General features: G+C 39.4%; 2 long non-coding RNA genes across 20 annotated transcripts in view; one reads left to right on the forward strand and one right to left on the reverse strand.

Moving 5' to 3' along the window:
• The window catches only part of LOC107314795 (uncharacterized), a 93,705-nt gene that overhangs the window by 26,965 nt on the left and 39,201 nt on the right, over window positions 1-27,539 (forward strand). For 5 of the 19 annotated variants that reach the window (XR_014946553.1, XR_014946555.1, XR_014946557.1 and 2 more), the window contains exons 7-9: window positions 10,631-11,100; window positions 17,406-17,582; window positions 19,785-19,935. The exons of 2 other annotated variants lie outside the window; for them this stretch is intronic. This is a non-coding gene — a long non-coding RNA (uncharacterized LOC107314795). Of the gene's footprint in view, window positions 1-10,630; window positions 11,101-11,836; window positions 11,969-17,405; window positions 17,583-19,784; window positions 19,936-27,539 lie in introns of those variants that run through there. 12 more of the 19 variants (XR_014946550.1, XR_014946560.1, XR_014946558.1 and 9 more) reach the window with 5 other exon arrangements.
• LOC107314796 (uncharacterized) lies at window positions 1,785-26,996 on the reverse strand. Its single transcript, XR_014946570.1, has 12 exons — window positions 25,281-26,996; window positions 22,753-22,788; window positions 22,089-22,165; window positions 17,898-17,962; window positions 10,670-15,728; window positions 7,524-8,171; window positions 4,985-6,946; window positions 4,183-4,306; window positions 3,852-3,941; window positions 3,467-3,601; window positions 2,902-2,998; window positions 1,785-2,012 (listed from the first exon to the last, which is right to left on the reverse strand). It is a non-coding gene; the product is annotated as an uncharacterized LOC107314796 (long non-coding RNA).

A 27,539-nucleotide genomic window follows, 5' to 3' on the forward strand; every position in this document is an offset into this window, starting at 1 on the left:
TGTAACTACCTTAAGATACTGGATCAATACTTTTTCCATCCGTAGACCCCAGTGGCTTTCCATTGTTACAAAAGGGATAGATTCAAAGTTCAGGCTGTAGATGCAGCTACGGCCTATAATGCTTATTTCTTCTCAGCAGCAATCTGGATCACTGCTTATCTTCAGATAATATAATGGAGTAAATGGGTTTTTTTACAGGCAGAGAAAATGCAATTTAATCTCTATCAGTGTACTAATTCTGGACTGGACACCAGTAGCACAAACACTTTCTTAGGCTGAGTTTGAAATGTTCTCTTGTCTGCTTGAGAAACTTTAATCTACTCCCTAGTTCACAGTTCATACTTGCCTCATTAAATATAAAGCAACAGTAGTGATATGACTAGAGCTTATCATGCAGAGTTTCTTTGTTAGCTGGGAACAGCTGCATTACAAGGAAAGAAAGTGCAAAAGCAGGGCTGTATGCCTAGACCAATGTGCATCATTTGTTCTCTGGAGAAAATAATTTCTTCTGCTACTTCCCATTGCTCAGCTTACCCAGCGTGTCTCAAGCCATGACTAATTACTGCTTCTACCTTTCAGTCATACCAAAGAGGCACAATTATATCAGACAAAACATGTATCCTATTTCTGCATTATTGATAGAATATTACTTTTCCCCTTCTGTCTGAGCTCTCACCAGATCTATTTCTTCACTACATCTCTCTTCACTCACAGCTTTGCATCTGCATGCACATTTCTAGCTTACTAAAGTGGCTTCTGATGCTTTCCTATGACACTTGCAGAATACATTTATTATTTATGGTTCTATTATTTTCTTGCTATCTTCCCTATGCTTTTTTATTTCAACCTATCACCAGAATGGAAGCACCTTAGGCATCAAAACTTGGTCTTATCCATTTCTCTCAGAACCATGCTATTCAAGTGTGACTTAAGGAGACGTAGACAAAAGATTTATGAAATGGGTAACACATATTTTGTACTCTCTGAAGCAAAATGCGAAGTATTTCTTTTTCCAAGTATACTCGTACTCTGTTATAACTATTTCTCTTTGCAAAACAGTGCGCCTTAGCTTTCAAAGATATATGCAAGACCGGGATAGATTTTATGTTCGGGAAAGTGGACAAAAACCAATACAGTGTAGTGCTTCTTACAGTCTTCGCGTTATTTCATTATGATGAATGATATTATGACAATATGACATTATGAGTAGAATATCAGAGATTACAACCTATGAATGTTGACTGCTTTGAACAGCTCTCTGTGCTGTCTGGGTCATCAGTCCAGATTTGAAGAGGACAGATCTGAGACACCTCACATAATAGGACAGGTATATAAAGCCCTGTCATTGTATTTGAAAAGTAATGACTACTAATTTTCCTTTAGAATTCCAGAAGTGCTTTCAGTATTGTCTTCTAGTAGTTATAGCTGAGAGAAAAGCCAATGAGGAACAAGAGACATTGTTCTTCATTAACCATAAAATGGTTAAAAACCATTTTATGATTCCAAAGATCCACTGGCACTGTAAGAATTCTGCACTTTCATACTGGAAGGCTGACCTATAATGCATTTTAAAAATAAATAAATAAATAAGAGAGCTTTATCTTGCCCTAGGTACAAAAAAGGGTTGGAAGCAAGGATCAAAAATGCAGTATGAAGATGCATCTTCATATCTAGTTTATCATTTTAGATTCAGTTTTTTTCTGTTGAATGTTCATGAAGTCTTCGTTCTCCTTCCAAATAATTATTTCAACAATGGCACTTAATGCCATAAGTACCAAAAGACATTTTGATCTTAGGCAAAACCAGCTTTAATTAATGTTCCAACCTCCAAAGTTACCTTGTGCAATTTCAGATTTTTAAGCTGAATGTTTGGTCTGTGCTAAGCTCTGAAGTATCCCTTGAATCCATGAGGCAACTATTTCAGGGATGATAGCTGCTTGACCTCCAGCTGTTGCTGTTCTTCAAGTTAAAGCTGTTTTCAACCATAATGGTATTAGCTGACCTCTAACCCCCTGAAAGGAAATCGAGACAGAAAAAAGAAGCTAAGTAGACTTGTATCTTAAATGGAGGTATATCACTATCCTGCTAAGGCAAGTAATATTTTAATCTGTATCTTTTTCCCCTCAGGCACCTGAATATTAAATAGATACAAGCAAATTTGCTAGGCATGCAATGACACTATTTGGATCTTACACCATATTAGGAAGATGCATCTGCTGCACTATGAGAAAGAGAGTCAATTACAAAAGGAAATTAGAAGCTGACACAAAGGTCAGAGAGTAGGTGAACAGGGGAAGAGAAGTTCTGAAATTACATGGCTATTGCAATTAAGGTCTGATGGTTGTTCTTCTATGGGTCACGGGAGCTGTGGCAGTTTTGATAAATGATTTAACTTTTATAACAGATCTATCAAGGATAGCAGTGGCAAAGGAAAGAGTTCTTCCTACAAAATCACTTACAAGAAAGGAGTTGGTTTCTTCTTACTGAATGTGGGTAATTCAGCTGCCACCCTCAGCTTCAAAGTTCTCACTCCAGAAAAACTTGAAATATGTGCCATGGCACTGACTGAAACTATGTACTGTCACATTCGCCATAAGATTAAAAGTTTCAAATCTCAGCATGAGTAACTCCTCACTTAGGGTGCAAAAAATTATGAAATAATACATCACACTGAATTTCATCCAGGACAGCTCAATGGAGGGAAAAAAACCACACTTTGCTGTACAAGGGACCATACTTTTCTGAAACAGAGCTGAATGACAGAAAGAAGCAGGTAGGGTGAAAGATTACAGTTAATGCTGATCAAAAGCAAAATGGTAAAAAATCCCACCCCCCCAAACCTTCTCCTTTCCCTTGTTGCTAAACAGAATAATCTGTACAGCTCGTAATAGCTGTACTCACTTCTGCAGAATTGATGTGTAGAAGCTCACCTCCTGAAGGCATCAGACAAACACTGATAGAGCAGAATCCAGGTCTGTATTCAGTAAAAGTCCCTTTCCTAGTAAAAACAAAAAGCCTGTCTGGATAAATCATATTAGATATTGCAAGACAAACTACTAAGATCTTGACTAAAATGGCAGAAGAAGAATATTTGCAAAATAGATGGGAATTCTTTTATTGAATTCTTTTATCAGAAGGCAGAGGGGGAAAAAATTTCACTGAACTTCTGGACTTCTCCATAGGCTGAGACAACCTTAACGCAGTGATATTTTTCTAAGCATCCTTGAGACCTAGCATTTGAATTCTAGAATTTGGCTCTGATCCTCAGTCAGTGACTGACAGGCTTTTCTTTTCTTTTTGCATGCTTGCATATAAATAGCATTCTCTACTGTGAAGTAGTAGACCTGAGCCAATTGAGCTCGAGTACCTTAATTTATGGAAGCTAAGAGTACTGCTCATTCCTCTCATACCTTCCAGTGTTCTGGGTGAACACTGATAGGCACAGGAAGGCAGAGAGAGTACTCACCTTCATGAGGAGATGCCATCTTGAATACCAGCGCACAGAAGAGCTGAAAAGCACTTCACAGCTCATTCAAAAGTTCAGCTGTCACATCCCTGGAGAGTTTTCTTGCTTATTCTATCTTGTCGTTGTTTCTCTCCTCTGTCAGAGTATACAAAATATTTTAAAGCCTCCTTTTTCTTTCCCCCTCAGTCTAGCATGTCTTTCCCTACAACTCTTTCTCCCCAGGAAGATGGCAGTAGTTTGCAAAAGCCCTCAAAACACAGCTGGGATGCGGGAGATTAAATACACCCTGTGCATGACAAAACAGGGGCAGGAGGGGGCACTTGGTGTCAGTAGAGCCTGCAAAGTGTTTAAGTAAGAGTTCAAATGGGAAAAACAAGAAACAAACCTTCATATTCTTTCAAATTTGCTGAGACTCCTGGATGTATTATCAACCATGAAGACCTCAGAGCAGGAGGTACAGCAGAGGTGGCGTTTGCTATAAAAGTTAAATTGAGCTTCAGAGGACAGATGAAAATGTTAGTGAAAAGTCAAGACAAGGTAGGATATTCTTTACAGGACAGCCTCACTCCAAAGAAAAGTTACCTGAGGAATTCAAAACCATGAGAGCAATGGTTAGAAGGGTACTTGTCCTGCACTCCAGCTGTCCCCACTGTAATGGCAAGGTAGGGAAAAGACAGAGGGAGCCACACAGGCACAGTTAGAAATATAACAACTACCTAGGTCAGAATTCCAGAAAGTTCGCCCAGTAGTTTTCCTTCAGAGCTTATGTAGACGTTGAATTCCTGCACAAAGTCTTGGTCCAATGTTTTACTACTCATCTTGTCTGAAGCACCTCAGCCACTCCGTTTGTGAACAAACAGATGCAGCTCCCTGGCATCTACTTTGACATTATTCATTCAGTGGTTAAATTCAGAGATCCTCCTATCTCCAAGACTTAACTCTGAGTATTAACACACAGCCAGAAGACATGAGCATTTAAATGAAAAGCTTATTATGATGGGCGCATGTACAGACACACACAGTGTAAGTAATTCTGAGCATTGGACCCCACCACCCTTCCGTCTCCCTTACTTGTGGTTAACTAGCACTGAAGTGTGACTATCTTGTATCAAAGCTGAAAGCACTGATCGTATGTACTTGGTACTGGCTAAATAATGTCATTTCATTTGCTGGGCCAGTATCAGAGTTACTTATCGCCACAGACTACAGACCAGCACAATTCATCAGCTCTGCAACTTCTATCAAGATTTATAGATATTAATGACAACAGGGACAGGATGGGGGGAAAAGTATTCAAACTACAATATGGAAGCCTCTTAACCAGGCCTTAAATACACCTGTTCTCTCATGAAGGTGTTGAATTTACTGATAAAATGAATCCTTCTACAACTGGCCATAAGTCCTAGTTCAACAAACACTGCTCTTGGGTCCATAGTTACAGCACAGAAATGACTTTTTCTTTCTAAATTCTGAACAAGTGGGAAGCCTGCTGACGTCTGTCCAAAGCAATTTGCTTACCGGGACTCAGCCTTCTTTGTTCTGTGACACCGGCTGTCCTCCAGTGTCAGAAGGGAGCAGATGGATATTATTCTGAAAAACTGGAAATTTTAAATCAAGAAAAAGCCTGTGCACTTCTCTGTGACTTCTGTACAGTAGCAGTAAAGTTTTCTGTCATAAAAAATAAGATGAATATTGAATGAAATAAGTCAGAAAACACAAAGTAAAGCAGAAACTTTTTGTTCTCTGGTTAAAACCAAGATCATCGTGCATTCAAGTACTTGTAATGTGGGAAAGTAGCAGAACAGACAAGTGCAGATGAGACAACTGTAATATTGGATTAATTCTGTAACTCCAGATGAAGGAAACAATAAAAAGGAGTCAATTATTCTCAATGGAGCAGGAGCCAGGAAAAATTAATGAATACTAGGAAACCATAATTTGTACATTTTGAAGTATTAATAGACATCACAAATTTGTGACACAATTCTATGCCCACTAAATGTTACAAAACTCATTCTGCAGTAAAAACAAAACAAACAAGAACATCTCAACAACCCAGACACGTCCAACCAAACACAAAGACCCCTGTTCTTACAGAATATTCAAAAAAACAACAGAAAAAAAAAACCACAAAAAAACCAACAGCCCAACAACAGCAACACCCAGTAAATTTAAGCAACTACTTGTGAAGCATATCAAAATAGTCATTCTGATAATACAGTTAGATCAGATCATCCTGATTGCACTTGATTGGGAAACAAGATGTTACTTAGGCAAGATTAACAGAACTCCATGTTCTTTCAGTTGGAGCTGCTAATAAGGAACAGCTAAATGGATTTTGGCGTGTAGTGTATTGTGCATAGCAGCTCTTTGCAATCTCATTTAGCAGGCATCTGAGCTTATAAACTGGACTTGTTTTATACTGCACACCACAGGTGTTTCAGCAGAAACTGTATCAGGTACTTGAGTGGTTGCTTGTAGCAGAGCAATTACAGGTGAACTCCCATTTAAGAATCAGAAAAAGCAAAGAGAATGAACATGACATGCAAATACTGACAACATCGACGACAAAAGACGTGGAAAAAAATCTAGAAACATTTCCAAACAAACCCACAGCAGGAAAAATATCACTCACTGTGACATTTCTTGATTTCCAAAAAGCTGGAAGTTAAATGGTGGCATCTACTATATGCATTACACTACATAAAGATATGAAATTATTAATCAGAGTGAAAACCTGCACAAATTGAAAACAGTCCACATAGCACTACTGCTAAACACATTTAAACAGAAATTTAAGGCTGAATAAAAAAAATAAAGAGCAAGTTCTTAGAGAATCAGATGAAGAAAGCCTCTGTGTAGAGGCTCTAAAGAACATGAAACAAATGCTATTACGTAAAGCAATACAAAGTGGAGACCAATACTGATCAAGAAATAACATTATTGACTAGTTATTATCAGCTATACCTGATCAAGCTTTTGGTTTATCTAGCTCAGTAGAATGTAGCTGAGTGACAGGTATGCCAAATACTTAACGGAAGATAAAATAATTCTGGTCTTAATAACCAGCCATGTTACCCATCTCTGATACAAATCTCAGTCTGTTCCCTAAAATATAGGTTTTTTTTACTCCCTGTAGTATTTCACTGGTTGCCAACTACTAATGACAGCAATATAAACTTAACATAGGAATCAAAGTATGTAGCCTTCACCCTACTCTCAACTGCATTTTAATTTTCAGTTCCAACATTAGAACTTCTTTGAACTTATTTTTTTCTATTTGTTCCTACAACAGATAGTTATAGATGGTCACAGATCACACTGTCATCAAACATACACAAAGATCATAAAAGACATTTCCCTCTATTATCACAATTGTCTGTGCTCCACATCTGCATGGCTCTGAAAACATCATCAGCATCCTCCACACAAATCACATGAAGGCATTACCTGTAGGTGTTCATCCATTCTGACCAGAACCTTTAAACAAGAAAGAAAAATTTCTCTCTTCTTGGCCATGAAAATGCCCCAAGTAGCATCCAGGACTAGAAAATGCTCTGGCTACACCGTTAGCTCTTAGAAGCACAGTATAACAAAATATTTTCTATGTAATTCACACACCAACAGAAGATCAGATAAGGTTATTTATTTATTTATGGAATCTAGATCATTTTTTCCCCCATTTTTCACGATTTATGCAATAATCTCAAACATCTGCCTAGTCTCATTAGAATGAACTTTGAATCAAAATCTCCTCGTGCAACTAGTGTATAATGTTTTGGGGGATGGTAAGATGTCTGCATGGGTTTTTTTGCTGTTTGTTGGTGGGTTTTTTAAGGATTAAAATATCAACAAAGTGTAGGAGACATTCTTTCATGTCAGTTAGACTTTGATTTTGAGGACAGACTTCTGAGATCTTCCTGCTATCTGTCCATTCTTATTGCCCCCTAACAAAGTGATAGAGGCCTAACTTTGTAAACAGAAGCGATGGATACTCCTTGCTGTGAACTATTGGACAATTTTGCTGTAATACAAAGTATGAAGTTTTCTTGTTTACCTTCATAGCATAAAAGAGAAAATGCAAATCATCAAGGAGTTGAAGAACTTCATCTGATGAAATTGCAAACCTCTCTTCAAAATCTAAAATCAGCAAAATGAGTAAAGAACAAAGTAAGGAGACAGAGACAGTAACTACCAGACAAATAATAATTTAAATAGAACTGAGATTGCTTGAAGCAAACATGAATACACTGGTCACAACAGGACCATTAGGGCAGATTCATTCATTATTAAAGTTAATGAATGCATGTTCTTTTTAGGAAAACCTGGGAGAAAAGCTCAATGCTGACAATGAAAAATTTGATATGGGAGTGAATGGAACTGAAGGGATAGGAGTACAGTGAAACTGGTTTATGAGCATGAAGACAGCTATAGCTAAGACCCAGCATCTGGCCTAACTATAAGCAGGCCCTTAGTCCCAGGGAAGTACAGTTGGTCCCAGATCTACTTAGCAATTGACACTCACCTGATTCACAATACCCAGCATGACAGAAGTGCTTAATTTTCTAGTGAGCCATTCACCTCACAGGTGCTTTAGGTGATTGATTCCTGCACAGAGCAGGCACGCAGGCTCTGTCCACCATTTCACCCTGGTGACTCATGCTGGAACTTCCAGTTGTGTCATTTGGCAGTATAAAACTCCTGCCTTCAGTGGGAGGAAGAATTAAAATGAAACAGTGAATGAATTAGTGACAAAAAAGTCTCAGGTCACACAGGATTTCCAAAAAGTAGCTTTGCTGAAATTTTTGTTCCTTCTCCTCTCAGTACAGATTTTACTGTGAGTGCATAGAGACATACACACGACGCACATGCAGGCAGCGTATATACACAGTGCTCATTTCAGGCCTTCTGGAACATGAAGTTAAGGAAAAGTAAGAACAGAAATTCCAGAAGTCTCAGATTACACAATATCTTGTACTGTCTATGCCTCAGTTTCACCACCAGGAAATTAAAAACCCATAACCTTTTATCAACCTTGCAAAACAGCGAATAAATTCATTAACGATTCCAAGGTGAATAGATTCTATGTGCACACAGACCTCGCTTCAGATGTACCTATCCTTATGTGGTGACTGTTAGGCTTACTGATGTCAGCACAGAAAAAGGCCAACACTGGCTTTTTCAGAGCAGATACAGCTAAGGGAAGTAAATCTAAATCAACACAGCTACTCACACACTGGAGTGATACTGGTGTACCACTGGTGTCACTATTACACAAAAAGTTTATTGAATTCTTTTTAAATCTCCAATGTATTAATAACAATATGATGTTCTTTGTTTTTAATTCGGTTTGGCTTTTTTTGTTTGCTTTACACAGGAGAAAAACTCGACACTGAGCAGCCAATGGTTTTATCTCAGCCAGCTAAAACACCAGAATTGCTAACCTGCTTTAAAGTTTTAGCAAACAAACATTTGGTGAAGTTAGATGGAAATAAAAAACAAAGCAAAAAAGGCCACAAATCCCGTTCAGCTTTAGCTTTTAAGGGTCTAAATCTAGGGCAGTATGCCTTAGTAACAGGTAAAAGCCAAAGAAAAAGTTCCACTTGAACATTCTAAAAAGCAGCAGGAAAGGAAGCCTTATTTTACTTTTAAACTGAGCACATTTCTTTGAGAAACAACAGACATGGAAACTTCAAAGCCTTCCTACTTTATTTTCAGAACACAGCCAAACTTTAAAGTCTCATTCAGAGACAAGAAAGGTACAAAGCAGTATAGGGTGGCAAAACACCCTGTTTTGCCTCCCATATGGCTACTGAATTGGCCTGCAATTTGCCGAGGGATGTTTTAAGGCAGTCCCTCAGCCGCCATAGCTGCTTTCATCTCCATTTGGAGAGAGAAATACATAAAAAGACTCCTTAGCTTATTTGCAAACCCTTTTGCTTTTCTTCATTTTAATACACTTACATATTGCCCCAACTCCTTGGATCAGCATTCCTAAATCTAGACAAGATGTTGTGGTGTGCCCTGGTAGCCCCAGCCAGCTGCGCAAAGCTATGTCGTCTGCCAGCTTCTTGTGCCTTCCTAGATACTCACTGGGGAGGGGGGGCTGAGGGAGAAAGTCTTGACACTGTTAAAGCATTGGTCAGCACTAACTAAAGCACTGGTGTGTGATCAATACTGTTTTGGTCAAAAATCCAAAACAAAGCACCATATTGACTGCTATGAAGAAAAATAGCCCAATACAGATGTCTTGTACCACCACCTCTCGTAAGGAAGTAGAAAATGCGGAAACTTCAGCATAGTTTCTGCTAGGAGTCATATAGTCAGGTATGAAAGAAAATTTGCTAGGAAAACAGCATGCTAGAAATTGATCATGTATGGACTCCTGTAGAATGTAAGCTCAAGGGAAGGTGAAGATCTTTTTAACTTATTGCATTTTAATTCACCCTAATATAAACAAGGTTGCTTATAAGAAAAGCTCAAGGAAATAGACACCGAACAAGATAGGTTCTCCTATTGATTATTCTCAACAGCGATGACTCTTGAGCATCATGGAGAAAAACTATGTTATAACAAGGCACATGGAGGCAAATGCATGCTGGGCAGCAGATGCAGAACAGAATAGGCCAGAAGACATGAAAGAATGGAAAAAAACAACAAATAGAAATCAATCATTCCAGTTCCCTTTCTGCAGTCCCTATTTTTCTTTAATTCTAACAGTCTCCTGCTTGATCTAATTGAAATTTCAAACTTGCAAAGACAAATGAATGCTACATCCAACAGGTTTTAGTGTTCATCACTATCAGTGTCATAAAACAACTCTGATACTTTGCAGGGCTGTAGTACCTCCAGGTACAAATATCTGCATATGTCAAACCGTAAAGGTGTTGTGCCAGCACTCAAGTGTGTATTACTACAAGCTAAAGTAAGATTTACAAAGTTATGAGTTGCGGCACATATGACAGCTAATAGACTAAATACCGTTTAAATATTCATTATACAAAGGTAAACCAAGCAAGCTGTCATTACAATAATATCAGAATACATAAGACATTTTCCATCTCTGTGTGGAAAAGTATAGCAGATCCTCACAAACATCTGCGCAAGTATCATCAAAGACCATATATACAAATTTCTTAATGACACTATAAACTCTCTTTTCAGCTTTCTGAATGGCAGGGACTGGATGCTGCTGGTACATACCTGGCTGGCTGCATGACAGTCTGAGGCCGTAGTAAGATTTGTTCCTCAGAATTGGGGAGGTCTACACACATCTGTCCCAAGCAAATACATTTTCTCAGTGAGGCTTTCTCAGAAGCTCTTGAGGGAACATAGTCAAGATCTGGAAATTCAACAGAGGCTTTTTCCACCCCTTCACACACCTGGCAGGAAGATTCCATTTGGGCGCTTCACCCACTTTGCCATGGATCTTCAAGATCCAAAGAAGAAGGTTCTTGAAAAATCTGAAATACAATCAGGGTCTGAATTATAAAACCCTCTGAGTAAAGATCCGGAAACATCTGCAAACTGCCACACATCTCTGTAGCACTGTTGGAATGGTAAGAAAACCAGTGCTCGGAGGAGGAAAATATAAGCTCTCTCTTTAAAGCAGATGATCTTCTGCTCTCAACAAGGTAAGATAAGGATACAGGTTTTAAAAAACAGAAGAACAAACAAACGCCTAGTAAATGTCACTGCGATATTTACTGAAGAGTTGTGTAAATATTATTTATCATGCCAAATGCACTTCCAAAGCAGATGCCTTCTATGATCTGGTTACTCAGCCACATCAAAAGAAAATAGTTACAGTTTCAGCCTTCCAGGCAGCATTACCATTTACAGGTCTCCATAAGGCCAGTTCATCCCAACACCAGAAGAGTGACTCAGCTTGTTTATGATGCCCTTCAGCCTTAATTCGGCTACACAGACACATTTGTCCATGACAAGGTTAGGAACTAGCCCTTGCATGAGATGTCCCAACCTACAGTTTTGGGCACAGACCTTTTTAAATTGTTTGTTACCCCAGGATCTCATATCAGAGCCACTCAGGTTCACTCAGACTCTGATTGCCATCTCTGCCACTCAGGCAGTTCTCAGAGAGTTCAGATTTTGGTTCAAGCCCCAGAAGTTTTGGTATCCAATGTAGAAGCTTGCCAACACAACCTGAAACTTCAAAGAAATGTAATTTACCTGATAAAGATAAGCCAGACAACCACCAGATTCATTTCAATGCAAGTGATACTTGTAGTCAAAATCCCATATTTATATGTACTATGTATTCTATTTGTATGTTCAGAGCTTAGGACTAAAAATGTCAGGCAGTGTAGCTCTTAGGACAGGGATTTGTGCAACTGGTATATTTTTTTACAGGGCCCTGAAAGATGCTGGGGAAAAACACTTCTCAGCAGAAAATCCTATTACTTCAGGGAAATCTTCCGGGGAAACACTTGGAAAGGTACACAGATCTACAACTTTCCTTCAGTAAAGCCTAAACAATATACGACAATCTGTGCCAAGCTGATGCTATATGAAAGTGCTTCAATATTTTTCTTTTCAAGTAGATTCAGCTATCAAGTTTTAAACAAGTTGAGCATTAATCTACATTTGTTTGAACACATTGCCTCAGTGACAGATGACCTTAGCCGTCAGAGTCCTGTTTCTCCTTTGCTGCACAGACATTACGCACAGTAGCTCTTATTCCCCTTCCCTCCTGAGCAAGGGAAAGTTAGAAGGGAGATTCCATGGCACCTTCTGAGAACAGAGCTCTAACTACTGAGTACCAAACCCTCCATATTTTAAGTCCACAATTTAAGTTAAAAAAAAAAAAAAAAAAAAGTTTTAAAAACTTCATAAATTGTTTTTAAATTATTTTTAATTTTACTGCTCCCAGGAAAGCAAGTCCACTTTAAACTAGTTTTATTTTAAAACAACATTACAGGACCTCACTCGCCAGAACACATTATTGTCACTTACGCCATTAATACAGCTTGTAAAGTCTGCTTTCTTTGCTGAAATCTGGTTACCATCTATGTAAACTGAACCAGATTATCCTTGAAATGAAGATCAGACATCACCATCAATAACAGGAAGAAGCTCATTTGTACACAACTTACTAAGGAACTTCAAGACATGTTTCATTCTTGAGATTCTGAATCAAACTGCACACCGCTCAATAATCCTTTAATCTGAATAGAAGTCCTCATGGCTGGTGTCAGCGTGAAGGCAGGCACCGTTATATCTCTAGAGAGCATGAGTGCACAAGAAAGTTGTTGTTTTGTTGTCTTCACCACAGCAACAGAACTGCTTTGATCTACAATTTTGAGAGACAGTGGAGAAGCTGTCAGGCCTTGTCTGTTCTCCTTCCTGAGGGTGACCTCTGTGACTTACTGCCAAAGATCAGAGGGGTTTTTTTTGTCTGTTCTCCCTCTGCTCTCAACAATAGCAACCCCTGCACTGTACAACAAAGTCCCAGTGCAGCAAAGCATAGCATTATTTCACTAACTGTATGCAACATGGGTTCCAAAGATTCTTTCAGTCTTTGGATCCTTTCAAGCTTTTTATTAGTTACTTTACAGGTGCATCCTCTTTATCTTGATATTATTCCCTTTAGCTTTCTCTAGTCTGTTAGCTTAAGACTGCAGTTTCCAAAACATATATTATATTCTAGCTCCAGATGCTTGACTCCTCTGTTTGGAGTCCAAAACTACACAGCTGTGTAAGCCTCACATATCAGGCTTCTCACTCACACCAGGACAGAGCTGCTGTTGCTGTTGTGGAGGGCAAATGGAAAGAAGAAGGGAATTAATGTTATTTTTACAGGGAGTTCAGCAGAGTCCTGTTTTTTAAGCTTGCTGATGTTTCTTTTTGTTGTTCTTGTTTGGCTTTTGCAGGTTTGGGGTTTTTTTGTTTTGTTTGTTTGTTTTTTGTGGTGGTGGGGTTTCAGATATGCAGAGGTATTAAGTGTCAATTAGCAGAGAACAGACTGTTAATACAGACTGTTAGGCTGGATGCACTTTAGAGCCTGCAACTGCAACTATGAGGCAGCTGAAGAACTAAGTGGGAGCAAGGCTAAAATATGACTTTGCCTTTTGGACATAAATGGCAAGATAAAAGCATTTGGAGGATGTTTAAAGCAGCTGCTGAAATCCTGTAGATCTGCTGCTAGCTGCTTTCACAAAACTCCGATTTGAATACTTTTGCTAGGGCTGAACACATTCCCCTTAGCTCGCCACAGGCTAAGATCTGCTAGAACAAAAGCAGGTTGAGTAGAGATACAAATACACAACCCGGCATAAAGATTTGTAACAAGAAGCTTTACTAAAGAAAGATTGTCTATTACAAAGTTTCTCTTCACTCAACAGGTTAAGAAAATACCAGAACAGTCCAGTTCATTCATTTTTTCAGAGAGCAGATAAAATGAAAGCATTATATCTTTTTATCAAAGTAATCCAGACATGGTAGCAATGCTGATACTCCTCACTGCACTGTTTCCAAAGTGGATCAACTATGAATACAATAAAGTCATCCAGAACTAAGCAATTCCCCACGGGAACTTTCAGGTAGGATCAGGTACATCAGCTGTGGGTAACCAAATGTGGTCTGAAGCAGCGGATTTCCAGCAGCAGATAAGAGAAGAATACCAGTATTTGTCACAAAGTAAAATTATTATTTGTCTTACAAGATGCCTACCTTCAGTACCGGGGATACCTTGAAGCTCTTCCTGAACTTCACTGACTTAATTAGTTAACAATGAATCATTAAGAATTATGATAAATGGTTTCTGTTCAGTCACACCAATGACAATAACCAAAGATGGAGAAGAGATAATTAAACAAAGAAGAAAAATGTTCCATTTACCTAGCAAGATGAAGGTAATGGCCTGCAAATGAGGTAATGGCCTTAATTGTGCCAGGGGAAATTCAGGTTAGATATTAGGAAAGAAGTTCTTCTAAGAAATGGTAATGCATTAGAACAGGTTGTCCAGGGTGGGGGTGAGTCACCATCCCTGGAAGTGTTCAAGAAACACATGGATGTGGCACTGAGGGACGTGGTCAGTGGGCATGGTGGGGATGGACTGATGTTTGGACTCAATGGTCTTAGTGCTCTTTGCCAGCCCTGGTGATTCTATGACTCTAAGTGTTCCACTGTTAAGAATTCAGCACTACTGCGCACAGGTCTGATCTGGATGAAATTTTCAGCCTTTCACTATAACTTTCATGTTTCTGGATGGCAGAAACATTGATGAGAAGTCTTACACATCTATCAGAGAAAATGTTAACTTTTATATTATCTGAATCCAGTTACGCTTGAAATCTGAGAAAGCCCACAAATGAGGCAGAAAGACAACTTTTAAACTACCCTTCATATTTCCCTATAACCATTTTCAAAACTGAAAGCTTATTCCTCTTGACACTGATCATGACACAATAATAAAGCAATATCTTTCTCTAGCAGCTTATTGCTCTCTCGCTAATGAGTCTGACAGCAGCAAGGCTTCAACAGTGCCTGACCACGTTCAAAAACTATCCAGAACCTTGAACTAATAATCAACTGTTTCACTTAATGAGGCATAATACAAATTAGACACTGCAACTTTCAGAAAACGTTTTATGGAAGCCCTTTTCCTCTGCCACCTCTCAGTACATAATCACTTAGGAGTAGACACCAGAAGGTTTTACCACGGAATAAAGTATTACAAGAATTCTTGTAAATTCTTGATGAAGAGTTGAGAACCAGAGCATATCTCCTGCTTGGCCTGTCAACACATACCCTGAAACCTATGTAGGAAGCAGCTGACAGAAGGCACTGCTTTGTACATGAAAGATTTATTAAAATTACTGAGCCTCCTAGTCAAACATTGCTTTCTATCACAGTAAAATGCTTTTGAAAACATGGGAAGCAGATACTGGGTATATCTTACATGTTTACACTGACCATCTAGTACTTTAAATTTATTTTCTACTAAACGAACTCTACCAAAAAATATTAGGTGTTTTGAAAACAGCTGAAATGTCAAATTTCCCCTCACATTGATTTCAGTGCTGATAAGGATGTAGTCATCTTACATGAAAGATATGAAGAGAATAAAGCCAACGTACACACAGACCCCTATGGTGCAAGACATGAGGATGGCAATTCACTAAGCAAGCTATTTTTCTTGAACACTGAAGCGGATTCCCATGGAAATCACTGGCTGGCAGAATTCATGTCATCATGCCCAGTTTCTGACCTCCCTTATTCAGAAAAGACATCGAGGCTTTCTCTGGGAGAAAAAAAAAAAAAAAAAAAAAATGATATTATCCAGATTGAAAATGATATTATCCTGAACCTTTGCAAAGATACTTAACTACATACAACTTTATTATAGGTAAGGTTGAGTCTGGCTAATATCTGAGCCTTCCTGTTGCCTGTAATCACTGAATTCCAACTACTTGGCTTGAAACATTTTTCCCCCTCTCAAATGAAATGATTTGGGAAAGCTACAACCTCATTGTTTCATCCATTTCTGAAAACAGAACAGACAATTGAAAAATGCTGCTTTGTACTTGTTAAAATCCAAGGTGAGATAGGAGTGCAAATTCCTGCTTCTCTCTATCACACTGGAAACAGCCAGCAAGATGTGAAGCTGTATTTTTGTTGCACTGAGCGCCACTGATAAAGCCTCATCTGAAATATCACCAGCAGTCTGGGGAAGGTACTTCAGGAGTGATAAAATCGAGCCCAAGAATATCCAGTTGAGAGAAATGAAAATGAGAGTTAAAACACAGCACTTGCAAAAAAGCAGACTGGACAGATAAGCACCATAGAGCCCTAAAAGACTGAGGGAAGAGAATTCTCTATGTCCAAGATAGCCTTTTTTATTGTTATCAAAAATATGCTCTCAATGTTAGCTTAACCCTGTTTGTCTTGTCCTATCCATTACTGCAAGAAGAGTGAATCAGGTACAATACTTCACTTTCAAAAACAAACAAACAAAACAAAAACAAAACAAAACAAAAACAACAAAAAAAACCACCCAGATAAGCACTGTAATAAATTGCTTATGCTGATTGAAGGATCTGGAGAACAAATTAGACAAGCATCTCCATGGCTGATAAAGGCTGAGTCAGTGCTACCACACGGCATAATACAGAACAGATATTCTCTCATCTTCCTCCAACTCTATGATTATTTATCTGCACATTGTTCTCTTAGATTCTAAATGCATCTCCATGTAGTTTGTACTTTTGCAAGTCAGACCCTGGGTTTCATGATTTTCTAGATACCTAAAATGCACACAGAACAACTAATCATGTCTGAAAAGCACGCTCTAACTGAAAGGCTTTGTATGACATGGAGATCGCAGCTGGACATCCCAGTAGTTGCCCGGAACAGTTTCTAAACAACCTTATTGCTATGTACACTCTGCTTGCTTGCTATAGCAACAAATAATTATTATATTCCCAGTCCATCCCTATATTAGATACCTGTTGTTTATAGGCTAATGCAATACTCCACAGGGGAGCAACGCCACAATAAATGCATTTATGGATTACATTGAACAGAATACACACTTATAGGTCAAGTAAGGTTGCAGAGCCACTCTTCATATGGAAATATCTGACAAGGTTTTGGCCACATGACATCAACAGCACTCTTTGACCACACTGTTGCTGAGTATTTGCAATACAGAATGTTGTTACCATGCAGCAAGCTCACTGTTTCTACCTGCAAATTATTAATTTCTGGTGAAAAAGACAGAAATTCATCTGCCTCCTGACTGTGGGATTATTTACCTGGAAGGTAATCTGGCCTCTCTTGTGGCCTGTCTTTACTGCAAAGCATAGGTGATACCCAGAAAATCATTTTAGCAGCTCTCAGTGGTTTGTAGGATTCTGCAAGATTATGTACAGTACTTCCCATCTGAGTAAACTTACTGATTTCTCCCCCTTCTCCATAGAGGGATTTGAAAGAGCAACTTTCTAAGAGTGCTACAGCTAAGCTTCCCCGCTATTGTGGATGCTGTTTACTTAAGAGAGATTAAATGTCTGCCTCAGAAACCAGATGCAAAGCAGAACAACTATGTGCATATCAACGACTCACAAAGAAGAGCTGGGGCTACAGATTTTCCTGACAAGTAAGCGATGCATCTCAGCATCTGTTTATGTAGGACTTCACAAAGCCTTGCAGACAGAAGGAGGAAGCAGGGGAGAAAAACACAAAATGAAGGAATATTCAAGGAGAGAGAAATGACGCATGAAGGGAGGACACCAACAATCAGTTAATTATGGTGGAGAGCCGCAGAAATAGTTGGGTAGAACTAAAAATAGGCCAAGGGTTAAACAGAAACCAGTTTCCAGTGATATCCTCATAAAAGCAAAGACAAAAAAGCACACAAGCTCAAGATATGCTATTGCCCCTGAGGCAGCATTACAGAGTCACTATACCATACCTTGCCAAAAAAGGGCTCTAGTACAATTTTCCGTGATAGATTCCACTTAAACGGGCATCTTAAAGCTGTAAAATATAGGAAATAATACATTTAGTTCTCTATTTTACTGCTCCCACTGGACAAAGCAAGCTATAACTGCAAGTCCTTAGCACTGTAGCATTTATTTTTAATCAAGTATTTGAGTTACTATTTGCAATTTATTAAGAGCAAGAATGAGTAGTTTCTAATGGAGGGAGCAGCCACTCTGCTTGTCTTGCAGTCTACAGCACACAGACCATATTGCCACACATGGCAGCAATTCTCTCTGGTTACAACAAAGCTGAGAGCAGATGCCACCAGCTACAGCGCAATTACATAGTTTCAGCAGCACCGATGAACATAAACTACAGAACATGGAGATTAATTATCACCTAATGGTAACCATACAGGACTTCCAGTTCCAAATATTTCAGAATCCAACCACCTGAGCAACCTAAGGTTTCCAACACTTGACACGAGCATTAAGATTCTAAGTATCAGGCTTCCATCTAGCGTAGATTTATTAATATTATGCTGTCTAGATAGAAATGAACACAAGCTAACTGAGAAAGCAAAAACGAGCACATTGCTGATTCCACCGTGGGAGCACACAAACTTGTACTTGTTTTGTTCCTGTGGAGGGCTACACAAGGAAGAGCACTTGAGAAGACAGCTGCATATGATTACAGGATAAGGTATAAGAAAAGGGTACCCACAGTCTTATTATCCCAGTGATATTTTCTGAATGCATTAAATTGAACTTATTGCAGGATTTGTCCACAAAATTCTGTGGAACCTCACAGGAACACAACTAAAACTTCTGTTCATTCCAAACAAGCGAACATAAAGCCAAACCAACCAACCAACCAACCACAAAGCTCACAAAGCATAACATCGCAACAGTTCATGCATTGCTTTGATGATACATAATCCCCAGCTCCTCAGACTGCATTCACTCATTTGTCCCATTAAGTTTACAGTAAGCAATTTGAAAAGATGATCTGAACTGACAGCAACTACATTGCATAAATTGATGATGCTGTACTTCAGAGCACAACATTTATGCATCTGAAAAGCATATGCAGAAGACAGAGGCTCCTTTAGCTCAACACTCAGTAGCTATATGAATGCCCAGTGGCAGTTTTGTTCTATTTACTGTACTAACAAATACAAACTCTGGGACAGAATGATGACCTGTGGACGTGGTAAAGAAACTGCTGTTTTTGTAAAATTAGGTGGCCCTGTTTAACCATTGAGGCAGTACTGAATGGCTGAAGGATATACTCATATTGACTCTTGCATTCTGCTGAATTATCCACATGCCCTCACTGTCCATCATTTTGCTCGAAGTATCTGCAAGGCCATACTACTAACAATCATCACCATCATTCTACTCATAGGCACAGCTCCCTTCACCACATGATGTCATACTTAAATACAACCAACTTTACCACACTGGCTTTGCTTCTGTCTGAAATATTCACATATCGAGACACCCATTAGGAAAAAAAAACCAAACAAACAGAATCCTTTCACTTCTGGATACTTCTAGTGGTAACAGTGGAATATAGTTGGTCCTGGTGCAATAGTTTATATTTGATAGCATGTGTTAGATTTAAATAAATAAATCAGAATCTACGGAGTGCAACAGTTAAGTTTCAAAATAGTACGGATGAGTGTAAAAATGGAGCTGATTCTGCACGTATTTTTATGTCAGTGATTCTCATTATTTTTTGTTATTATTATAAATTGTGAAACTAGAATGTAACACGAACATCAGGGAAAACACTGCAAGAATCACATTCAGTGGTAGAAATACCTTCTAAGAGCTGTACAGAAATTATCATCTCTTGTTCTCTTTCATAACAGGCTAGATAAGCTGCAGAGAAGCCATTATAGGAGGGCATAGGAATCCTGTAACAGGCCATGAGAGTGGGCTGATGTGATCTAGCCATACCAATCTTTTCTATTGTTCACAGAAGCGGTACACTGATGATCCCATAAAGGCAAGGTTACTGAGGTAAGTGTATTTTTGGCACTGCAATTAACGCATAGATAGCTTTGACATTTCTTCTCATTTAAGTACAAGTTTCTGACAGGCTGCAGCATTTGGCAAATGAACCCTTCTTGATCAGAAGGTAATTTATTGCACGCTGGAGTTCAGTAGCTGTGATCACTGAAAACGACAGCTGACACTACAGTTTGGGGAAATAACAGAAACAGCACCATGTTTAAAATTATGGATGAAAATGACATTCTGAAGTAAACATTTGCAAGCAGGTTTTTGTTGTTTGACTTTAATAAGTGTACAAATGCCAGTGCCTGATCCCAACTGAGGGTCCAACACCCACCCTCAGCAACCACAATGCAGAGATGGAGAACCTCCTAATCCCACAGGCAGCTCACTACTCAGGTAGACTGAGTTTTTAAGATGTTAAGTAAGAATTCTTCTGCTGAGTCAGGCTTACATCTACAGTGCAACCCAGCACAGATTTTAATTAGCTCATTTGAGCAGTGCTAGCAACGCACATGTGACAGCATGGACTGCAAAGGTAATGCAAGAAACTGAATAAACCCTTAGCAAACTAGCCCAGGACAGCTGCAACTGATTTAACACCAGCTTTGCAGCATAAACACATTTGCAGAAGCCTGGCTTTGGAGATGTACTCACTAACTCAAAGCCTCAGCCTAGATTGACTTTCAGCTGCCACATAAAATAGAAGAAGCCACCAGTGAGTAGGAGATACTTCATAGCTTTAAAAAAAAGCATCAACAGATGCTTGTGGAAATAACTTGCTAGAATACCGCTGAGTTGCTTCCCACACACACACCCCATCTGGTATTGAGGGTATCCCCACATCTAACACAACTGACTTCAGAGGCCCAGTTAGCACTATGCAAGTGAAAACCATTGTGTTGCTATTAAACGCACAGAAGTAGCTGATTCAAGCTTATCTGCTGTGAGGAAAAAATAAACTTGCATAAATGTTTCTACTGAGCTTTACACCTCCCAGACACACAAAAGCTTTGAAGACAGAAACCCTTATAAAAGCAACCAGAAGACAGTAGACTTTTCTAACTATGGTTTTCAAATAACACAACTAACCGGTGCTGTGGCCTCACAATAAATTTACCAGGAGACAAAAATACACCTCCTACTGACCATTGCTAAATCTTTAAACAAATATCTTTGTAATTTTCTCCAGCTATCTTGAAAGAAACTCCCTCATTTTTTCTATAGCACTAACAAAAACATGTATAACCAAAGGCAAAATGTGTTCAACAAGACCAACGCAATAACAGTGCAGGAGACAGACAAACCCAGAGCATGGTCCAGAAGCTATTAGTCAGCCTGAAGGTTTGGCATAAACAATCCTGTTTTATATGGACAGCCTAGAATTTAATAAAAGCAAAGCAAGTAGCATTTTTATTTAAAATTTAACTTTCTGAATATCTACACAAAAAACAGACACAAAAGAACACTTGAAAACTTCTTCCCACTTGCCCCTATTAAGACGAGAATGAAAAAAACAGTGAAATGACTGAGAACTAAAAAAACCTAGAGCATGACATTACCCAAAATGTCTGTACACACTGGAGCACTTTGCAGAGAGGACTCCCACTGATATTACACAGTTGATGGCAGACACAATCAATAGATAGGTCTCTAAAAAGCTGGATGTCTGTTGGATCTAGCTTACAAGTCAAAAGAACAAGGGCTTTTCTTTAGCTCCTATGAAATTAGCCCAGGCCTTTACTATAAACAAAAATGTCTTGAGTATTCTTAGCAATTTAACTAACACTAGAGAGGAAAATAAAGCCAGGTTGCTCTTGCTACCAGAGTGTGAAGGGCAAAACTGGAATGAAGAGCTAAGGTAAATATTCAAGAGGAGCAAATACAAAATTCTTATCATCTTGTCTTATTCATCCAACCATTCCTATCATACTACACATCCTGACACGTCTCAGTAGCAGCTTCTGTCACTGTCACCACTTGTAGCACCAACTTAAAGCCAAGTAGGCAGCCACACTCAATTTTGCCTGTGTCTGAAGTTAGTGTTGGGTATAGGCAGAAGGAAAAGCACTGACAGAACTACTATATTAATGAAATAAATTAAGGAAAGGGGGCAGGAGAAGAAGAAAGAACAGCAGTCATGAAACTCTGAGCCTTACCTTTTGGAATAATTAAGCAGTAAATTTGTTGTTCACTCTCAGGCTCCAATAAATTGGTATCAAAGTTCCAGCTGAGCCTAAAGAGAAGCAAGAATTCTGATTCTCTTATGACTTCCTATATGCACTTTTCTTCCTATCAAATATAAACCGTCCCTTCTCTGGAACAGGTTGCCTAGAGAAACTGTGGATTCCCCATCACTGGAGGCACTCAAAGCCAGGATGAATGGGGCCCTGGGCAGCCTCATCTGGTTTGGGGCAGCTCTGCCCATGACAGGGGCTTGGAACTAGGTCATTTTTAAGGTCCCTTACAACCCAAACCATTCTGTGATTCTACATCAAGGTCAGATACAGCTGTCTTAAAAGACGATCCTAAGAATTCAAGATCAGAACAATGCAACACAACCTAGGAAATGCCCATTCACCAGAAGTCACGCAGCAACCCTGTCAGAAATAAAATTTCAGTGATTGTGTGCCTTCCTGTAACTCCAAGCAGTCACCAGGCAGACATTTAAAACAAGCTTACGCACCATAGCAGCTGTGCACAACAGCCACAACACATTAGGAAATTTTTAGTGTTTAAAAGAGAGACAAGAATTCAGAAATAGCACTCCTTCCACTTCAGTACATTAATATGCAGTTGTCTCAGGAGAGACAGAGTACCTACCTCAAGGCACTCACTGGATCAAGAGAAAGTAGCTATCTGAAAAACATAAAAATAGAAAAGAAGCATCTTACCTCAAATACTGCCCAGCACTTGGCAAAGTTACAGCTGCTACGTGATCAGCTTGGCACAGATTAACAGTCCTTTCAAAGTGTTAAATTTAGCATGCTAGCATCACTCATGCTTATCCATTACTTAAAATGAAAGCAGAGAAACACAAATGAGCTCAACATGAGAAGCACATTAGGCAACATGAGATCCATGTGAGAAAGAAGGTAGGCTCTTGTTTCATTTGTTTCATGGATAGTTGGTCACCTGCTTGGAGAACAGGTTTTATTCCTTATACCTGTGGCCTGAGTGTACCGCTCAGCACACCCCTACCTATAACAGCCAAGCAAGGTAGCTTGGGTCTGTGAGATGGCTGTTGTCACAGGACATGTGCTATGTTAGTCAGGTTTGAGTTTTTGGTGGTTGTTGAGTGTTTTTTTTTCCTTCCATTTTCTGATCTTGTTCTGAGAGTATTTCCAGCTTTGTCTTTCCAGGGCCCATATAGGACTATCATGCAATTAAAAAAATTATTGCTTCTGTTTTATACATTTTCTTCAATAGCTTTCTTTTACATTATGCTGTTCTACTTTCTAACTCATATTTCTAAGCAGGGCATGAGATGTTTCCTACTTACGTTAAGTAAATGCATATTCTAATTTGAACTGAAAACATCATTTACCAATGAAAACAGTACCATTAAGTCAGTGTTCTCACAGGGCACAGTGGAGAAGATAAATAAAAGAAACTCCAAGAACAGACCGGTTATTCTCAGTAAAAGGCACTTTAAAAGCTCACCAAACAGCAGAATAAATCTAAGATCACACAGTCAGGATTTGTTTTCAGTCCTAATGCACCAGGAGAATTGCTCAAATGTTTCTGAGGCCTCATACAACATTAGCTACTTCAGTAAAAGATATGAAAGCAAGCTAAGATCTTATGAACCAAATCTCCATGGTTTTGTACTGCTCACAAGGGCAAAGTCCCATACTTGAAGGCAATTAGCAGCAGTTTTATTTCTTGTGAATACAGCCAAGGCAAGTGTGTTCAAGGGATGGTACATAGCACCTCTGCACAGTGATCAGCTCTCTCCTTTCCTAGTTGAAGCTGCATAAAACAGTGGAGTTTGAGATGTACATTCTGATTTGCCATGGTTTTTATATTCTAAGTATACATTTACATGTCTGCAAAGAGGCTGTAAAAACCTCCTGGAGCAGTATAATTATTTTAATTAGTTGGCTATCACCTGGGAATAAGAAATTTGGCTGTTTATGCCTCAGCATTTGTTTGTAGACCTTGTCACATGCTGCCCAGTGCATTCTAGGGAATTTTTGCACCAGAGAAATAGCATGAACAGCTCAGAGTTTTCTAACTCAGACAGCTGCATAATACTCCCCTCTAAGGCACAGGGCAGACAGCTGGCTGCCTCTTCCTTGCATTTCAAGGCAGTGCGAAGGTAGAACAGTGTACGTTATCACTTCCTTGGTATTGAAACAGCCATGCTGGTCTTCTCAGAGTGGAAAATCTCCATTTGCAGCACATGAAAGAACTTGGTGGGACCTACTGCAGTGCCAGAGAGCACGAGGAACTGCTGTGGTTCCCAAACAGCTGCCTTCCACAGGTGTGGGAAATTACCAAGCCTGTTATACAGCAGCTGCCACTGATTTAGGTCACAGGATTTTTCCCCCACTGTGTGTTATGGTCTGCGAGCCTCACTGAGTCCCAGACTCGCTGTAAGATGTAAATCCCTGCTTTTTATCGTACTTTGACTCTGAAAGCAGCAGCTGTTCTTTTATTTATAGTCAAGTCCAGACTCAGTAAGGTCACCCATTTCTTGCCTGTTTGATGTGAAAGCTCTACACTCCCCATTACTGCTGACCTCAGCAGTACTGCAGCTCTTCAGGTGAGGCTCTGTTCAGCTGGGAATCATTTTGCAACTCTTCAGTACAACTCTCAGGTTTCTTAAAACTGCATCCCATTCCTTATTTTTTCTTCTGCATGTCTGAAAGCACACTTCACACTTCTGTATCTCTCACCTAAGAGCTATGAATAAAACAGTATTATGAACGTATGACTTAGTTTCACCTGTGACAGAGGTCGAAAGGTTCCCCAGGGGAGTAGTCCAATTAGCAGGTACCTATAAAGTGTCTTGATGCTAATGTTTTGAGATTAATTTTAGATTAGTCTGAAAAATAGTCATGAGGCAGTATCATCAAACAGCATCTTACTGTATCGTTGAAACACAGCAACGTTTCAGAATGCTGACATGTATTCCTCCTTATTGCAGAATTTGTTCCACTGGTGAGTGACAGCCCTGAGAATCTCATACAACCTCATGAAGTAGTTAGAATAAGTGTTTGCAATAGAAAGACCTAGAATTTAAACATAAGCTTTCAAGCAGAGCATCCTTGAGTTGATGGGCACTGCAGACTGGCTATTTCTGATAACAATGTACCACACCTGTGTTACATTACTGCTGTCCTTACCCCAAGCAGCAGGTTCTCAGAAGACACTGTGCTGTGTACATGATGGGATACAAAACAAAATGTCCCTTCGCCGGTCAGAAAAATTCTCAATATCAAGGTTTTTTTTTTATTATTTTTTTATTTTTTATTTTTTTTGTATGTATGAAGACATACAGGGCAGGCAGCGCAGCTCTGAACCAGCTTCTGTAACACATCCCTTTCCAAACGCTCAGCAGCTAAGATCTCTGCAGAAAAACAAAAACCATCACACTTTCTTAAGTAATAAGGTACAGTGTTAAGACAACTGATAGGACAAGTTTCTTAAAATTAAGAACAGGTTCTAAATCCCTCCATTCACTTTGATATGAAGAGTTTTCTTCTGCCACTGGAAGTTGTGAGCTTGCCCAGAACTTATGCCAGAGCTACCATCTGTAACAAACACTCAGATTTATCAGCAGTCAGAACCTCCATCAGCCTCAGCCTCTGGGCTTTGTGATTCCAGACAGACTTCCTTGCAGCCACAGCTTGGTTATCTCTGTGTGGTAGGATTTTCCAGGCAAAAATGTTCCCACATACTTTTTGGACCCAGGCTCTTTTCTGTCTTCTTCTAAATGCTGACTCCTCTGTATGCATAGTTTTTCCATAGAAATCAGTGCTGCCCCTGGCTGACTGCTCCCCAACACTTATGTCAACTTCCCACCTCCTCATCTGCTGTATCTCTGCTAACAGCCAAAAGTTTTGATTACAGGAAACCAACCTCTTTGCAGTGCCATTGCCTACAGTAGGCTGGTTACATGTAGGAAGTCACGCTTCTACATGTTAGCATCTCCATCCTTAGTGCCTTACACTCAACTAAGATTTTTTTTCCCCCCATTGTAAGAGAACTGTTAGGTCCCTGATGATTGAACAGCTGGTGGAGTGGCTGGCCCAGGGAGCACAGGTGCAAGCAATTTACCCATGCTTCCCACATGACCAGAAGGGGTCCACTCCCTCCTGGCCTCATTCAAGAGCTAGCCACTAAAGAAAGAATATCTCCTGAATAAAGGTTGCTTCCCGACAAGGTGTGCTCTGTTGCCAGAGATTCTATGACCAGTTGGGCAAGATCACTTTTTCCTATATGTAACTATTGATGTTCCCCACGATGCTTTGCCTAGTATCACAAAGAATTTATCAGAAGTAATTTTGCTGCTTCCAAGAATCAACATCTGCATAATGAATGTGAAGAGGCATAAGCTGAAATCTGTAGCATAGGAAACACTGATCTAGGTTTCATAACATACTACTGCCTGTCCATAGCCATGTGCACCAGAGAACTATGTGGTAATCTGATCATACTTTTCTGAGTAGTCTTCTCTACGCTACCACAATTCATCTTCCTCCTACTTTTGGACCTCTACGCAAAAGATCAGGGACACCTCAAGGTGTACAGTTTATTAAATACAGTCCCATCTTCATCTAACTGAAATGCCCACAAAGGCCAAGCACTGAGCAAATACACTCATCATCTCACCAGCCACATGCCCAATACAGTACAGCTGCACAGGTCTCTGGTACCCTGCTGAACAACATCCTTGCTAGCACAGCTGTAGGGAATAACTTCCCAATATTTATGCTATGGTGTAACGCATCCTACCTTTGAAAGGTAAGCATTAGGGAAGCAGGTCTTTGCAGTCCTTAATAGCCGTGCTTTTTTAGTTATTCAGATTTCTGAAATACTTGTTTACAACTCAACAATAATCCAAGTCATATGCAGTTGAAGGTAAACTGCTTTAATCATTCTGGGCATGTAACAACAAACAAAATGCACATAATGCATTTATTTTTGTTTCAGGGGCCAGCACTCAGCACGGGTGAAATGTTGAAGTATGATTTGAAAATATTGTTCTTAAAGAATTATATTGTGTACCTATATTTGACTGTGAAAAAGGAGACATTAATATGAGATTATTTCCTGTCTACTCACAACATCTCACTGTAGAAAAACTCAATTCATCTTTGTTCAAGACATCCCTCTCCCCTTTCAGTTATCCTCAGAACTCCTCAGGAGGGAAATAACACTTCAGTTCTGTCTCTCTAACGTTCCTGATTTACATAACTCTAATGATATTTAAGTGCCTTTGGCTGTGCTTTCCTTTCTCTGTTTCTTTACTCCCAAACTCTCAAGGCAGATGAAGTAACAGTTGGCAGCATCCTGCTTGCTGCAGCATTGCCTGTGCTATTCTCTAGTCACACCATTGTGGTGGCAGCTGGCTGAGTGGCTCTCTGCTTCTCATATGAATT

The sequence above is a fragment of the Coturnix japonica genome, chromosome 5 (assembly GCF_054131305.1).
Source record: "Coturnix japonica strain WE chromosome 5, WE-NBRP24, whole genome shotgun sequence".
NCBI classification, from domain to species: domain Eukaryota; kingdom Metazoa; phylum Chordata; class Aves; order Galliformes; family Phasianidae; genus Coturnix; species Coturnix japonica.